This window comes from Bison bison, unplaced genomic scaffold, assembly GCF_000754665.1.
Source record: "Bison bison bison isolate TAMUID 2011002044 unplaced genomic scaffold, Bison_UMD1.0 scf7180017864471, whole genome shotgun sequence".
NCBI classification, from domain to species: Eukaryota; Metazoa; Chordata; class Mammalia; order Artiodactyla; family Bovidae; genus Bison; species Bison bison.
Genome location: NW_011495032.1, coordinates 30,193,119 through 30,203,285, shown reverse-complemented (window position 1 = coordinate 30,203,285; position 10,167 = coordinate 30,193,119).

Here is a 10,167-nt window from a genome sequence, read left to right as displayed (position 1 = left end):
ATTAAAAACACATATTAGATGCTTTCTGTTGTTTATTCTTAATCATGCCAATGCTCCTTCCCCCCCAGCATTTCCAAATTTCACTATTTCCACTTGCTTCCCTTGTGTGTTATCTTAGGGTATTTAAGATGTTTATTCTCTGCACTTCCATTTAATTTTATACTCTTAAAATGGAATCCTTGGCCAAGTTGCCTTATTGAAGTTAGAACCATTTTCTTGCAGTGGTTCACCATGTTCCCCTCAGTTTTTCCTAGCCTTTTTGACAATGGCCTCCTGAAACCAAGTTGGTGTTAGAAACGCTGCAGAAAAAGGAGTTTCATTAAACTTGGCAGTAGGGAAAAGTTTGAAGATGCCTTTTTCACCAAGTTTGTCTGCTAGAAACAAAGCTCATAGATTTTTAGGACATGAAATTTTTCTTGTATAATCAATTTTTATCCTCATAGCATGGCATTCACCCTGAAGTATTTCTAGAACTTTTCTATCAAAAGGGATTAAGACAGCAAACTGGAAGGAGGTAGGGGCCAGGGAACTTGTCCCAAGAGTCAGATTTGAATAGACAGCACACTCGGGAAAAAAAAAAAAAAAAAACCAATAACATAGGTTACTTTGGGGGTGGGGGTGTGGAGGGGGGCTAAAGCCTTGTCCCCTCTGGTGAGCAAGTTTCGCTTATGTAGGGCATTTGTTTGACAAGCTTAGGTTGAGTACGGCCATACACCCCATGAGCTGTGTTTTTCCAGTCATACTTACCATGCAGATAAAATCAAATACTCATCTGAAAGTAATACTCTGGTTATGCAATCAATGCTTTGCCCAGGAGAGGCAAGGAAAAATCAAGACCACAGGAGCAGCTGAAGCTACTGTCCAAAAAAGAATCCACTACTCTTTGTAGTCATAGAATTTGCCCAGTCCCACCTTGGCCATCTGGTAAACCTCTACTCATTCTTTTGAGGCTTATCTCACCTCTTCTGCTATGTTCTCTGACTCTTAAAGCTAGGAAACTCTGCATCTTCAGTGCAATCAGTTCCTCCTCTAAAGCAGCCTTGTATCCCGTTGTATGGTAATTGCTTGACATCCTCATTAAACCAGCCTTTCCCCTGAGGACAGAGGTATTTTATTCAGCTTTTTGGTATCCCCAGCACAAAGTATAATGCCTGGCTTGCAACAGTCTCAATATGTTTTTTCTTGAATAAATAAATGAATGATAAAAGTTGGAAAAATGAAAAAGTTGGACTGAGAGTACCAGCAATCACAGTTTGAGAACTGATACAATTATTCTTTACTTTTCAGCCTTCTCTATTTTTTTTTTTTTTTTTTGTGCCTCTGCTTCTAGTTTCTGTTGCTCTACAGCATTTTTAAAAAAACAATAGTCATTTTCTAATGGTATAGATGACTATATTTACAAGGCAAAAATAGAGATACAGACATAGAGAACAAATGTAGGGACACCAAGGGGGAAGGGGAGGTGGTGGGATGGATTGGGAGATTGGGACTGACATATATATACTACTATGTATAAAATAGATAAATAATGAGAACCTACTGTATAGCACAGGGGAATCTACTCAATGCTCTGTGGTGACCTAAATAGGAAGGCAGTCCAAAAATGAGGGGATATATGTATGCATATAACTGATTCACTTTGCTATACAGTAGAAACTAACATGGAGAAGGCAATGGCACCCTACTCCAGTGTTCTTGCCTGGAGAATCCCAGGGACGGGGGAGCCTGGTGGGCTGCCGTCTATGGGGTTGCACAGAGTCAGACACGACTGAAGAGACTTAGCAGCAGCAGCAGAAACCAATGTAACATTGTAAAGCAACTGTACTCCAATAAAAATCTATTTAAAAAATAGTCATTTTCTAATGCTCACAATTTTGTGGGTCCCCATGGGCAGGGCACAATGGGGACCTCTCCTCTCTGACCCAGAACAGTTCGGGCCTCATTTGAAGTGGATCTAGCAACTGGACATGGTTCGTGCAGGGCCACAAAGCCGGAGTGTCTGTTCTGGCTGTCAGCTGGCTTCCTCACTCTCCTGTCAGGTGCCTAGTCTATGAAGGCTGGGACATCTGGAGCCAGCTGGACATGCATCAGCACATGGTGGTCTCAGGAGAGTCAGACTGCTTATTGGATGCAGGTATGTAATCCCAGTGTATTTTGCTTCCCTAGTAAGCGTATTAATCTAAAAATATGGAGGAGGAAGGGAGAGGTATGGTGAGCAACATTCCTTAAATCAGAGAGAAAAAAAAACAAACCTCAAAGTTAACTTACTCACCAAAGTTCATCAACCTCTGAAGTTCATCCAGACCATCACCTTATAATGTATTATGCTAAACTTATACTGTAACCAAATCTAAGTCTTATGCACTACCTGCCATTCAAACAGTTCCTTTCCCTGCTTGGTCTCTGAGTTTTTTGGTAGCTAGAAAGAACACAGATTTGCGCAGAAACAAATCTGCCATAGGTTATGTTCATCTTGTGATATCTCACATGATGTGCTTGAAATCAACGTGGTGGTGGTAGTTAGTCGCTCAGTCGTGTCCGACTCTTGTGACCCCATGGACTGTAGCCCGCCAGTCTCCTCTGTCCATGGGATTCTTCAGGCAAGAATACTGGATTGGGTACCCATTTCCTTCTCCAGGGGATCTTTCCGACCCAGGAATCGAACCTGGGTCTCCTGCATTGCAGGCAGATTCTTTCTTGAAAACAACATATAGTGCATTAAATGGAGAAGAGTAATAGAAATTTCCTAAAGTTTATATGCTGCTGCTGCTATTGCTGCTGCTAAGGCGCTTCAGTCGTGTCCAACTCTGTGCGACCCCATAGATGGCAGCCCACCAGGCTCCACCCTCCCTGGGATTCTCCAGGCAAGAACACTGGAGTGGGTTGCCATTTCCCTCTCCAATGCATGAAAAGTGAAAAGTGAAAGTGAAATCGCTCAGTCGTGTCCAACTCTTCGTGACCCCATGGACTGCAGCCTACCAGGCTCCTCTGTCCATGGGATTTTCCAGGCAAGAGAATATCTTATTTTTCTAGTGATTACCTTGACAGAGCAACTTAGAATCTACAGTTTCAGCAAAAAAAAAAAATGTCCTGTAAAGTGAAACCACTGATGAAAACAAAACTCCAAACATTATTGTTGCTGCTACTTTTTTTTCCTTTATTTACTTCTGACTGTGCTGGATCTTTATTGCTGCACAGGCATTCTATAATTGTGGCTAAGAGGGCTACTCTTCGTTGTGGTGCATGGGCTTCTCTTTGTGGTGGCTTCTCTTGTCGTGGAGCACAGGCTCTGGGCACACGGGCTTCGGTAGTTGTGGCTCCCCCGCTGTAGAGTACAGGCTCAATAGTTGTGGCACACAGACTTAGTTGCCCCATGGCATGTGGTATCCTCTGGGGCCAGGGATCAAACTCCTGTCTCTTGCATTGGCAGGTGGATTCTTTACCACTGAGCCACTGGGGAAGCTCTACAGCTGCTACATTTAACTAACGATTTCCATGTGAATGTATACTGTGAAGTGTTTGATATGCAGAAATAAATATCCACAAACCACCGCCGTAATACAGTAATATGAAAGCCCTTCAGGAAAACTCCACTTGAGACCAATGGCCCATCTGATCCCACCTCATAAGGATCTTCCCTTCTCCAGAGAAGTAGGTGGAATGAACACACTGTTTACTATTGCCTGCTTTTGAAACAAGGTGTATGCCAAGGTCTGTGTGCCCTTCCCCAGAAGCACCAGGGGAGGAGTTTGCAACATCTGCAAATTTTGTTTGGCCCTCTTTTAGGTAGAAATTCTGCTTTGCTGGCATTTTATGTTTCTATAAAACAATAGGAAGAAACTTGCCCCTCAGGGTCTTCAACAAGATGAGGTTGTGTCTAGGTAGCAATTGTGATCAGGTATCTACTGAGGAGAAAGAAATAAATAGGATCAGAAAAATATGCATTCCCTACCTTAGAGTCACAAAGAATCAGACACAACTGAGTGACTGAACACACACACACACACAGGTATCCTTACACGGCCTTGACTGAGGGCCAAACAATCACAGAAAGAGCAATGCTCATTCTGAGACTCAGGACAATTTAGACAATTAATTATAGTTAAGTAGCAATTAATAATGATTTGAATAATTGAAGGTTCCCCACCTTCAGTCTGTGGGCTGGGAGCAGTGCCACGCTGAGCCGTAATGGAGCCTGAAACAAAGGAGGAATTAGTAATGCTTATCTGTCTCTATTTAAGTTGTTGACATTTTGTTCATTATAGATTTTTAAACATGTATTTATTAAAAATATCCCATCCAAATATTATTTCTCTTGATCAGTGAGTGTTTTGAGGTCCCCTTAAAACTTCGGCACTTGCAGCAAGTGCCTCATTATTTCCTGCTGCCTGTCCCTGCCCAGGCCCAGAAGCAATGCATGGGGTGCTCTGGATGTTGCCTGGCCTGTTCTTGACCAGAGACTAAAGAAGAGTCAGATCCTTGGATTGGTCCTTGACCTTTGGTGTCTAATCACTGAGCTCAAAAGAATCAAATTCCAGCCTGGGCCAGAGATAGAAGGTAGCCCCAAGCCCCATGTGTACCACTGTTAGCCCATTGTACAGACAAGAAACTGAGACACAGTACAGTTGGCAAGTATGCCTGAGATGATAAATCTAGAAAGTGACACATAAGGGCTTGAATTCAGGCTGGGCAGATTCCATGGGCAGTGCTCTTAGTCACTGGGCTCCAAGAGACTGCCCATTCACTGTATTTCCTACCGTTCCCCAGTGAAAAGGACAAATAATGTATTTTTTTCTCTCTTAACATAACAGTCAGTTACAAATTATGGGAAAATATGTTCTATTAACTTTTGATACATATATTGTCTTTTTCCTATTACAGAGGTAATACATATTCACTAAAGAGAAATTAGAAAATGAACATATAAGAGAAATCAAAATCTCACCTCCAGAGCCACCCACTGTTAGTATTTTGTTGCGTATCTCTCCAAGATTTATTTATTTTTGTTCTCTAAGCTTTCTTTTAATAAAGATAAATTATATGTGTATGATTTTAAAATGAAACCATGCTAAGCAGGCAGCTTTTTAAAGTGTGCTTTCTTCATTTAACATACCTTGACCATCATTCTCTGTCATTGTTCTTTGCAGAGTAATTTGTAATGTCTTCATAATACACATTCATCCTTTCATGAATATTTACTGGGGGCCTGCTACTTTCCGACTAGGCACTAGAGATACATCAATTAACAAAACAAAGAATTTGGCCCTCTAGGGTTGACACTGAGGTAGAAGATGATCTTTAAAAAAAAGGACAATAAATGTATGCTACTTAGTAGGGACACTATTTTGGATGTATCAGGGAGGCTTGTGGGGATGCATACTAAGTCACTTCAGTCCTGTCTGACTCTGTGTGATCCCATGGACTGTAGTTCCCCAGGCTCCTCTGTCCATGGGATTCTCCAGACAAGAATACTGGAGTGGGTTCCCATTCCCTCCTCCAGGGGATCTTCTTGACCTAGTGATCAAACTTGTAAGTCTCTGACATTTCCTGCATTGGCAGACGGGTCCTTTACCACTAGCGCCACCTGGGAAGCCCACGTATTTGCTTATTAAAGAACAGCAACAAAAAAAACTGGGAGAAATGCTTCTGGTTGTATATTCTTATCCTGCATTGCAGGCAGATTCTTTAATGCTTAACAGTTCCATAAAACTGTCCCTCTAAAATCTGTACGTTGAAGTCCTGACTGCCAGTACCTGAAAACGTGACCATATTTAGAGATAGGGTCTTTAGAGTGGTGATAAACTACGATGAGATCATAAGTGTAACCCCTAATCCATTACGACTGGGATCTTTTCAAGAAGAGGAAATAAGGAGGTCACTGGGAGAAGCTGGCCACGTGTAAGCCAAGGAGAGAGAACAGGAGCTGATCCTTCCCTCACAGCTCTCAGAAGAAACCAACCTGCTGGCATCTTCAGCTTAGACTTTCAGCCTCCAGAATGGTGAGGAAACTAATTTCCATTATTTAAGCCACCGGGTCTGTGGAATTTTGTCATGGCTGCCCCGGGAAACCAATAAATTTGGAGAAAGAGGCCAGGATGAAGTGGGAGGGTACAAGCCCTGTGAAGTCTGGGGACCACAAGGCCCAAGGCTTGGGAGCTTGAATTGGAGAAAAGCAAAGGCATTTGGGGTCCTGAGGGAGGCTGAGGGAGAAAGGAGGTCAGAAGAGGCAGCAGGGCACCGCTGGGTCCTAAAGCTCCCCGCAGATCTCAGAAAGAACTTCAGATTATACTTTGGGGAAACAGGAAAGCACTGGAGGACAGTTGGACCTGACATTTTAACAAAGATCTTGGCTCCTGAGTGGAATCCAGATAAGATGTATCAAAAAGTTTGTAACGCTTTTATTTTTTAAAGTTTTGTGTGTGTGTGTGTGTGTGTGTGTGTGGACCATTTTTAAAGTCTTTATTGAATTTGTTACGATATTGCTTCTTTTCATGTTTTGGTTTTTTGGCCCCTAGGCATTGTGGGATCTCTGCTCCAACCACTAAGGATGGAACCCTTGCCCCCTGTCTTGGAAGGCAAAATCTTAACCATTGGACCACCAGGGATGTCCTTGTAACCCTTTTATGAGTTCATAAAATGTTTTATTACTGCATCTTAATAAGAGGAAGGAGAAGCATGGGGAGGAGCTTCTCAGACATTGGCCCCAAGCCCTAAGTCTTCTTTGCACCCCCAGCACCTCACTCCCCAATCTGACAAACTGTATCAACTGTCATTGTAAACCAGCCTCAGATTTTGCCATGAGTCTTTCTCTACAGGGTCATAGTGTGGGGCCTCTCCTCCCCCAAGCTGAGGCTAGCTGGTTGCTGGTTGCTTCCTTCACTTATGTCTGTTCCTGCTCACCAGGTCTCACACTCAGGATCCCAATCCTCAGGCTCCCTGCACCAACTCAAACCTCTTAACTCATGGGCACCAACTGCCATCTGCTAAGACTCCATCTTACTCTTCTCTCTGTCTCTCTTCCTCCTCCTTCTTTCCCTCATTCCTACTTTTTTCTGGGAAAAGGAGACAGGGAAGCCACCTCTGATATCTGCAAATGAAATTTCACGGAAGTGGACAATCACCAGGTGAAGTCACAGCTACTCAACCCAGTTGGAAACTTAGGGCTTTTCTAACAAACCAGAGGTAACAGCTGCGTGGGCAATAACAGTGCAGCTTGGACCGAACTTTGATCAGTGTGCTGAGCACTCTCAGGAGGTTTTCATCAGTTTCCAGACTCCTCTTACGCTATTGAGAGGTCCTCTCTCATAGAAAAAGCCCCCATCAGTAACTTCCTTTAAGAATATGTGTGTTTATTGTTAGCTTCTGCTCAAAGTTTTTCCATATACTCCACTGCCTCCCACCCAAGGCCTGTTGAGTCCATCAGTGTACACTTGTCATTCTATTTTGGCTGCATTTTGACTGTTATTCATTGAAAATAAAGGATCAAACGGATCACCTTTCTTAAAGCACAATAAATGCGTGAAACTGGAAAAAAACAGATTCCATTAGCAAGTGTGCCTGTGCAGCCCAGACATGAAGGTTAATCCTCTCTTTGACCACAGGAGAGAGTTGACATTAACAGGTGGATATATAAGCTGGATATTCACCAGTGCAGATGCCCTGGGCCTGTAGGGAAGGGAAACACCAGGAGAGTCACCGGCCCTGGTCATCTCTGTCACAAAGAGCCACAATGCCACCCAGTTATACCTATTATTACAGAGAAGCATTGGTAGGTTTGAAGAAAGAAGACATAACTGCTCAACCTACCTCTGTGTCTCATTACTGGGCCACATCTGTTGTGTATCATGAATCAATATTTTTAATAAATCCCCTAATAACTCCTTTAATCATCTTGGGAATGGCATAATTATATTGAACTGAATAAATACACGGGAGCATGTGTGGGTTGAAACAGTTCACTCCTTAGATACTGACTTTCAAAATATATCACAACTTTTGTAACTCTGTTTTGCATTTCTTTCCCTTCTTTTTCTTCCTTTTTTATTTTGTTTTGATTTAATATGGAAGTGGCCTGTGCCTGTCTTGACCTCTGACAGGCCCCATGAAAACCTGAAACCAAGGCGAGGTGACAAAGTCTGGTCCTTCAGCACTAAGGGCCTCCTCATGTTACTTCTTTACTTAGAAAAATAAAACGTTATCACAGAAGACCCAGAGCCACAAATATTCTTCCGAGGCGAATTTGTTTCCAGAATTCTTAGCTTTTTAGTTAAATTTAGCCATCAGGGAATTATCTAGACTGGAAATATCTAGGCAAGACCAAAACAAAATCTCAAGTGTACATCCATCTTCTCCAAGTTGAGTTAGAATCCGATATGCCTTTGGGAGGAAGCAGGTGAGGGAACTCTTCCCACCACACACAGTCACCTCAAAATCAGATGGAAGGTGAGTAAACAGTTATGTGTCTGTTCGCATGTCTTACCAGAGTCCCATTTCTACTTTTTCGAGCAAAATAGCAAAAAGTATCTAATACATATCATTAAGTATGTTTGCAAAACTATAATCTTTGTAACTACCATTGCTAACCAGACATTAGCATGCCTTTATGCTCAGTATTAGAAATGACAGCATGAAACTTTTTAGCAACTCCTTCTATTTCATAATGATACTGGGTCATCTTGAGTGTGAGGGATCATGACACCGTCTGTATGTAGTTTTAGATTCCCTAGTGATGCCAAATATATTCATGTCAACAGACACCGTTCCAAAATACCCGAGTTCAATTTAGCTGAATACCAGGGGACTGACTCGAATTACTGCGGAGGAAATAAATATATCTTTAACTCAGATGGCTAAACATTAAAAGCTCAGAAAATCTATCTCTCAAAGAGCTGGAAAGTAGTAAAGTAAGACTTTTCCAGAAAGGCCAATCAATTTTGTTCTTTCCTTAACTATATTCTTATAACCCTTTTCAATTCACATCTTTTCTTAGCCATGTGTAAAAAACTGCTTTTTTTTTTTACTGACTTATGATAGCACCTAATTCAGTTCAATTCAGTCACTCAGTCATGTCTGATTCTTTGTGACCCCATGAACTGCAGCCCGCCAGGCCTCCCTATCACCAACTTCCGGAATTTACCCAAACTCATCTCCATTGAGCTGGTGATGCTATGAATAATAAATCATTAGAAATGTACAAATCTGTTTTATACTACTCGATACAGTGGTGGTTGTGGTGGTTTAGTAGCTAAGTCATGTCCAACTTTTGTGACCCCATGGACTGTAGCCTGCCAGGCTCCTCTGTCCATAGAATTCTCCAGGGGAGAACACTGGAATGTACTCAGTATAGTACAATACCAATAATCATAGTAATAATAATCATTGAAGTAATACGCAACTCTGATTGAGTACTTAGCATGAGCAAGAAGCTTTGGTAAGTACCTTTATGGGTGGTCTTATACCAGCCTTTCAACAACCTTGAAAGATAGGTAAAATAATTTACTAATTCCTAGTGTGTATGTGTGTGTGTGTGTGTGTGCGTGTGCACGCACAGAGGCGTGCACGCACTCAGACATATTCTGTGCTTTGCAACACTTTGGACGGTAGCCTGTCAGGCTTCTCTGTGCATGAGATTTTCCAGGCAAGAATACTCGAGTGGATTGCCATTTCCTCCTCCAGGAGATCTTCCCGACCCAGGGATCAAACTCATGTTTCCTGTGTCTCCTGTGTCTCCTGCATTGCAGACAGATTCTTTACCTGCTGAGCCACCAGGGGCTCACTGCAATGAATAGCTAAGAGTTTTATTGAGAATTTATGGTGTGTCAGGCACTGTACATGTATTAGGTGTTTTTAAGTATAGTGTTAGTTGCTCAGTCTTATCTGACTCTTTGCGACCCAGTGGACTGTAGCTTTCCAAGCTCCTCTGTCCATGGGATTTCCAGGCAAGAATACTGGAGGGGGTTGCCATTTCCTCCTCCAGGGGATCTTCCCAACCCAAGCTTTGAGCCTGGGTCTCCCACATTGCAGGCAGATTCTTTACTGTCAGCCACCAGGGAAGTTTATTTCTCACAGTTTCCCACAAAGTACATTATGGGGAAACTGAGGTACAGAGTTGAAGTGACGCGCCCAGGGCTACTAAGCTGTAGGTGGCATAACCAAGCCTCCAACTCC